This window comes from Lycium barbarum, chromosome 5 (genome assembly GCF_019175385.1).
Source record: "Lycium barbarum isolate Lr01 chromosome 5, ASM1917538v2, whole genome shotgun sequence".
Taxonomy (NCBI): domain Eukaryota; kingdom Viridiplantae; phylum Streptophyta; class Magnoliopsida; order Solanales; family Solanaceae; genus Lycium; species Lycium barbarum.
Window position 1 is genome coordinate 104816825 of NC_083341.1, and position 8281 is coordinate 104825105.

The 8281-nt window shown below is 36.3% G+C and overlaps 1 long non-coding RNA gene across 1 annotated transcript; it reads right to left on the reverse strand.

Moving 5' to 3' along the window:
• Nucleotides 1–979: 979 nt before the first annotated feature.
• On the reverse strand, nt 980–7600 carry LOC132641086 (uncharacterized). The gene is made up of 2 exons (XR_009582669.1): nt 7172–7600; nt 980–1527 (listed from the first exon to the last, which is right to left on the reverse strand). It is a non-coding gene; the product is annotated as an uncharacterized LOC132641086 (long non-coding RNA).
• Nucleotides 7601–8281: the final 681 nt, after the last annotated feature.

Genomic DNA, 8281 nt, shown 5'->3' on the forward strand with positions numbered 1-8281 from the left:
TATTTGAGGAAAGAAGCTAAAGCAGAACCTGGAAAGACATGGGGGTGCTCGAATTTAATATCAAATTCTGGTTGCTCTATCATTAACATAGTTCAATTTAGAAAATAGTGGAGGATAGGCAAAGACAGCTTATGTAAATTTAAAGAGTTGAACAAATATGATCATGCAAAGTTCAAGCTAAGACCATTTTGTTCATTTTTCCTTCATCAGTGCTGGACTCACACTTATTCTCTTTATCTGTTCTCAATCAGTTTCTTTTCAGAAGGCAGAAAGCTGATAGCAAGTGGGATTTTACAATACTAATTATGTCCAAAAGAAAAATCTTTCAAGCTTATGACTTTGCAAAATCAGTTTGTCATACAAGGTTGAATCAAGTGAATGGACAACTTACTTTTGAGCAACTATGAACAAGTAGGAGCTACAAAGTATTTTGTTTACAGCTAACATGCAGAGGATCTTCACAATACATACATCTCCTCCCAGATCCTTAAGTATATCAATCACAAAGAAACTTGGACCATTATCATTTTTTAATAGCTCAGAATTTAAAGTCCAGGGGGTCAAGGCATTACACATACTGCTAAAGAAGGCAAACTAATGCCACAAAGCTCTGAGGACAAAGCATCTGAATTTAGGTCATTCTCACTGTCTCAAACTAAACCAAAACATGATACCTTCATAGCTAAACAAGGCCACAAACACATAAGGGAAAGGGGAAAGGCATTGAATCATGGATTAGAGTTTAAAGATAAATGAAAGGGATGGACACCTTAGGATGTCCCTCTCCCTCCAATTCATGCAAAGAAAGAGATGGGGGAGAAGTATGAGTATCAAGAGGTAAAGGGATTTTTTTTTTTTTATCAAATGAGATACTTCACTAATTGTCAAAACCTGGTTTAAAACTTAGGATAAGGTGACAAAAGAATCAAGTTTACAACAATCAAAATAGTTCATAAGACAGACCAAAAGTCTCCAGAAGTTGTAAACTAAGAGAGGGCAAGGATAAATTCTTTAAAGCTAGAAATCTGGGAGCTTATTGTTACAAGAAACTTAATAGTCAATTTATGATGTGATTACCAGAAAGTAGGGATTTCCTATAAACACAATGTGCACCAAAATGAATGTCACACCCTAATCTTGTTAGGGCATGATGGGCACTCGATCCTTATTTATGACCGAGCAAACCCGCTGACTCTTATTCCAAGCATAATCTCTTTGGACTCTTAAATCAAATAAAAATGAAATACATAATAAAGACTTTCGGAAACATTCTTTTCGTCGTTCTCAAGTCAAGTAAAATCGGTGATCATATGAAATTTATAACATAAAGCATAATGGTACGTCGGCTTACAGAGCCGCTTACAAGACTGACTTTCTATACCCACGACTCTGTCTGCAAAGTCTCTAACACCAATCAAGAAAAATCATAACATGTATACTCTGACTCGGCAACACTCCGGAAGAAAGTGGAGCTCGCCAATCCCGCTGGAACGTCTCTAACAATGTCTTCTACTCATCTGTGTGTACCTGCGTGGTATGAAACGCAACCCCCGAAGGAAAGGGAGTCAGTACGGAATATGTACTGAGTATGTAAGGCATGAAATACAGAAAACAGAACCATAATCGAAACAAGCAGTAAAAAAAGTAAGTACATTATCCATAATACCAAAATGCTGATTTTTCCCAAACATAAATCATGTATGCTGAAAGTAAGTAAATCATCCAGAATACCAAAATGCTTACTTTTAAAATGCAAATCATGCATGTCATATCCGGCCCATTATGGGACTCGGTGAACAAAACATGGTCGCCCCCCCCCCCCCCCCTTCACTGGTGCCATAACACATCATACTCCAGAATGTATATACACATAAAGCATGAAGTACTGGAAATAGAATCATAACCGGAACAATAAGTACAGAAACTAAGCACGATATGCAGAATATCAATATGCTTACTTGAAACACAAATCATGCATGTCAGGAACGGTGTCCGGTCCCTTGCGGGACCCGGGGAACGTGGTCGCCACCCCGTCTTTGGCGCCACACATCATACACCAGAAGATTGCTCCGTAATCTCCGTAACACATCATAACATCAGAATACACATATATATGGAACCCGGCCCTTTAGCAAGGGGCTCGGTGAACCATGAACACATCATAACACCATAACACATCATAACTCCGGAATATATATGGAACCCGGCCCTCAAGCAAGGGACTCGGTGAACCATACGCACGATACATACCGGCCCGGGACTCGGCGAAAGATGTAACAGCCATATGCACGAGCAGAGTAGTGAGAAACTAAATGCAATTTAAATCAATTTTTAAGACTCGATAGATAAGTACACTAATCGACACTTGAGGATCATAAACACGTTTCAAGTCAATCCGGTTTAGTAAGAGAAAGTTATGGACACTTTTACTACAGAACCTCTACGAACGTTTCAAAGCAATCCGAGACTGTATACAAAAGTTAGAGACATACTTACAGAACCCTTTTAGGGACAAACTCTTTATGCTTTGCTCAAGGTGCGATCATACTACGAGTTCAACAATGCTAAGTATACTCATATCAAGAAGTGAATAAGAATCGTAAACAAGCCCGAAATTACAGAATTGTCTCTTACTTACATCTAGGACATGCCAAAAGAAAGAAAGGGTAAGCCTTACATACCTTGCCCGCTTCCTAAGCTAATCCGAACTTAAGTCTTTGGCTTTCGCAAGATCTACAACAATATTAATAGATACCAACATTAGTTATAGATACTTAGAAGTCCAATCCTAAACTAGCACTTCATTTACAGAAATTTCGGCAGCATTTCCCCTGTAATACAACCAACCCCGAGAATCCAACTCGGCCAAATTATCAACAACAATCCGAGAATTCAACTCGGCCAAATTATTAACAACAATACGAACAACCACACTAACAACTTCAACAATTAATTCAAATGCATTCTAACGTTAGTAACTCCTTTTACATAATCCGACGACATTTCATTTACATTCAATTTAGTCACATACGATTAATCCCAAGTTTCAATTTAAACTCTTTTATATTCTACCGAAAATCGGGCAGCATCTCTCTTGTTTTATATGTGTAGCCCGAGATTCCAACTCAAACAACCAACAACATCAACAACAATACCAATAATACTAACATCATTTCCAATACCGACGTATGCCATAAAACAGCCCGCACACTGTTTTCTAAATTTCTCAACCAACCAAATTTGCGATATAGCTATTTCATAATTTTTATTTCCGTAAAGACGTCAAAGTATTATAATACCAATAACATCAATACTTACATCCTACAAGATAAATAAATAAATATACATTTTATCCAAAATTCTCCTCACGCCTCAAACCATAATCCAACCACACCGATAAATGAATTTATCACATTATTTTCTCCGTTCTAGTTCGTTAAAACTCTAAATAAACTTGCTAGCAATGAAAAGGAACCTTAATCTTACCTCAAGTGTGCAGCCACCACATCCACCCTCTTCTTTTTGGTTGATTTTTAGTTCAAATTGAAGACAACGCGACGTACAACACTTTTCTCTTCATGAGCTTCGGGATTCGGGGATCAGATTTCGATCAAAATTGGTTTTTCTTCTCCAAGACTCTTTTTCTCTCTCTCCCCAGAATTTTCTGGGCGTTCCTGGTCTTAAAATGAGGAGGAAGACATGGGTAATGGGCCTAACCCGGTTGGGCTCGGATTGGACCTAGCCCACTGACCTTTCTGCCTTAAAACATCCATATCTCCTTATTCCAACGTCACCTGTGGACCCATGACCTATGGTTGGAATGCTAATTCAATTATCTACAACTTCTATTTCTTGGTATGTTTCCAAATTCCAAACTTATAATACCGTTTTTGCCCCTCGAATTCAGATCACCCGAAAACGTTACTTAAAAATATTTTTTTGGAGGACTTCCACTTTGATTCGGCTCAAGGGTGGTCCTTCTCGAGTTGTGTTCAACTTCACATATGTGCTTCATATAACTTGTCATGTGTCCTAAAAAAAATCTCGACGTGTGGGCCCCACCTCAGCTTATGAATAATCCGACGTACAAAAGTACGGAATACAACATTATCAACGTGAGTTTAAATTATGTGGCAACAACATGATTGTCAATTTTGAGGAAGCGCGTGTCACGCTCATGCTCTGAAAATGCGGGGTATAACAATGAATTTAGAGACTGGCCATCAAGCATCAGTCTTAAGCTGCTAACTTGAAAGATAAGACAGCAAGGGGGCTACCACCATCCATGTTTCCAATGCCACAATAAGATCCGAAGGTTTCTAGAACCTTAGGCATGGTAGGCTATCGGAGGACGCTAAACCAGACCCAAAGCTACCTTGGATTTCAAACAGTAAGATAAGAAACAAAGGCAGTGAAGATGCCAGTGAGGAAATCACTCAAAGGGATAGTTTTAAAGATGCTGAAAATTATTCTAAACTTAGCAAATTTTGTGAGTGAATGCCAATGTAGACAATGGACAGAAAAAAAAGACTTTCAAACCGGACAATGCTTAAACAAAGACAACTTCAATCAGAGTAACAAATCCTTCTAGGAGCTAGCATTATCCTGAAGCTAATTAACTATCTCAGAACACACACAAGTTTGCTGCTATGCAGTTGAACTGACACTTTCAGACTTGTAGGGAAAAGGAACCAGGGATCTACACTTGACTAGTTTAAAAAATCATGTTGTTCTAAGGACATAGGTTCATGGAGATTCATAGACTTATGGGGGATGAAACATAGTAAAGAGCTAATCATGAACTGACTAAATAAAATCTCATAAGGGACTAACATTCTGAAAAAATCAACCACACCTAGGGCAAGTAACTTTCCAAGATATTTGATAAACACTATTAAGACTAAACCAAAGAAAACTCAAACTTAGAACACACATTACTTTAAATTAACAGATTCGGCCATTTAACACAGCCTTTGAATTAAATGATATTTAAACATCAGTTAAGATCAGAGAGATGAACCGACTTAGAGAGAATCATGTGAGTTAGGAGTAACATTCATTCAAGTTTTAATAAAAAACAAAGTGAAGGAATCTTGAAGTTTATTTTAGATAACTCCCATCTGGCAAATGCTTTATCTATATGTCATATCAATTTCTAGTAGAGAAAGAAACAAAATGAGAATAATGCATTATAAAAACCATTTTATTAAAGGCCCAAATCAGAATCTACAAAATAGCAAACATAAAAGACAAGGAAAGGACTGAACTAGCCATCAAATGTGATAGTGTCAGTGTCACATTCAGTATTGCAGCAAACACTTATTCAAACAATCAAAACAAACACATTTTGAGTTTAACTTTTTTGGCCTGCTGGGACATAGAATCAGACAACTTTTAAGACCCTATCATATATTTCATCCCAACAGATTTAATTTAGAGCACCTAAACATAAAAACCCAAATTTCTACGTTTATCTAACTAGTCACAAAGATTTAAAGAAAGAAGAAGATTTATGGTTTTAGTCTTGTTAACATACAAATGGGAGGTACATTCATTTAACAGGAGGGAGGTTAAATAGGTTATCATATTGCATATATTCATAGCTTAACTGGACTTAAAAACAGAGGCATTGCAACCTTTTAAAGAGCTAATTCCCATCATGTTTATTGGTGAAGGAAGGAACTGAAGAAAAATGAGTGTTATTGAATCAGAAGTCAAGATGAAGATGTATCAAACTGAAACTGCAAGTGATCAAGTTCAGTCATGCTTAAACTAGAGGAAAACACACTGTTATAATAAGGAATAAACAAACAACATAGAGAGACCAATTTTAGCTATTTCAGAACCCACTAGTCAGGATAGAGGGAAACATACCTTTGAAAGATACATTATCTCAGCATAGAGAAAAGTAAACCAAAGAAAAGGGGACTTATGATGAAACTACTAAGGAGCTTATATACCATATACAACAACACACTAATTTGTTGCATCCTTAAGTCATCTTTAAGGACCAAATTTTATTCCCAAGAGCACAAAAGCAAAGGTTAATCATACCAACAGCCAAACATATTTGAATTAGACTTAAGACCAAACATCCAAAGTAATTCCTAACAACATTTGTATTTTATAAAACCCCCCAAAAAAATGGGAGTGACAACCAGAATCCAAATTATCAGACTAACTGGAACATAGCACATTAATTGATATTGTGGACACATTACAAGTGGAGATGACGATACAAGCTATAAATTTAGCAAAATGAACTTTCTAATCATTTAATATATCACACAATCTTTAGTTTGAAACAGAAAAATTCTTCAAACTTTAACAAGTTAGAACCTCAACCAAACATGTATTAAGATTTAGGAAAACTCATTTAGTAGTACTCTATCTTTGAACACATAGCATATTTTGCTTTAGAACTTAATGTCTGAACAAAAATAGGGCAGAACTAGCATTGTGGAATTTAAATCAGTTTGGTCAGAAGACTCACACATAGATCAAATGCTACCAGACCACAGAACTTTTAAATTAACTTAAGAACCAAATATTAACACTTGAGCAGGTAACAGTACCTATAACAGAACTCTTTTCAGCTTTTAGTATAGGGTGAGCTAGTTGAACACATGAACAGACTTTAACTCTACCACCCCCTCTATTCTTGAGGAAGGGAAAACACAGTCAAACCAACATATTCCAGGAAACCAAGTAATGTTGAAACACTCACAAAATTGTCAATTAAACTAGGTTGACTGGTCTACTCTTCAAACTACACCATGTCAATAGCTAAAGATCCTAACATGTTCAAAGGTACATAAATCATGATCACATGAAAAGAAGTGGAACCAGACTTCTTATTCTTTCAACTGAACTACAGGCTAATCATTTGAACAGTTATATCATATCACTATCCAAAGTCCATATTGAATACATATAGAGAAGTTTTCTACTACCTGATGTTCAAAGGAAACAGTAAATTCTTAACATTAATCACATAATCCTACTGATTCAATTAGAGACATAGCTACAGATTTATTCAAACAGAACCTAATAGGGAAGAAAAATACTTTCAAAACAAAGTTAAGACTAACACTAAGCTATCTCAAATTCGAGGGAAAAAGTGACAAAACTCAATAAATGCAAATAAGATTTAGACGAGGACGAAGATTACCTTTTAGTCGAGCAGCGACAGGGAGCAACAAGAGTCGTAGAACAACTTTCCACCCAAATCGATTTCCGATGAACGGAAACGACTTCCAAAAATTAACATGAGCGAGAACTTCCTCGAAACTCAATGGCTTAGCCGGGTTTCCGAGTGTTCTCACTCTTGGGGGTTGTCAAAAACCCCTTTGTGGGTATGAAAACCCATTTTTCATCTCTGAACTTGTTATTTGAAATGAAGAGAAAGGCTTCTATTTATAGAACCCAAATGAAGTATGACCGTTTGAAAAATGGAAGATTCAAATCCCCAAACTTGCCCAAAAGATAAGCAAATCCGTTGAGAAATCAAAGAAAAAGGGAACATTCCCGTTGAAGACAAGCTGGATGCGTACGTTTGTACATAGACCCCTTAGGGTTCTGCCCGTTGTTCTCCCTCTCCTTTTTTAAAATGAAAGTGAAAAGGGTCGTTTTTGTTGATATGGAAAAGCAGGGATTTTGGGCCGGGTCAATCCCTTTTGGGCTGGACCCGGCCGAATTTAAGAATAGGACAAATTTTTTTGCATATGTGCCCATATATACGTAATGTATATCATCAGTGTTACATGCGTATATATGTGGTATATATATCTTTTAAGAAACTTTTAAACACCACAAATGTAAAAATAAAAGTATTTTTATTTTTCTCAAATTTTTTTAATTAAAACATAATTAAACTCTATTTTAACACTTAATTTACCCAAAATAAACTGCTTATTACTTGATTAATTCAAATCCCTTGACTTTGACGGAGTAGACCACTAAATGATGACTAATTGTAAATGCTTAAAACTAATAACTCGTAATTAACTATAAATACTCTTGTACTTTCTTGAAAATACAAGAATGTAAAATGACATGAGATTGTTCTTTTGCCAGTGTTTTGCCAAATGTAATGGCAAAGGTAATTTTTGTAAAATTGATTTGACTTGTAAAAATGCATATTCTACTCCATTTGCAATCCAGAGACTCCAATTAATTGACATAAAATTATCGGAGGTCAAAAATTAGGTGTCCACATCCGGTACGTAATCCCTGGTTCTTTTTCCCGAGTGATCGAGACCTTTGTCCTCTTCATCATCGG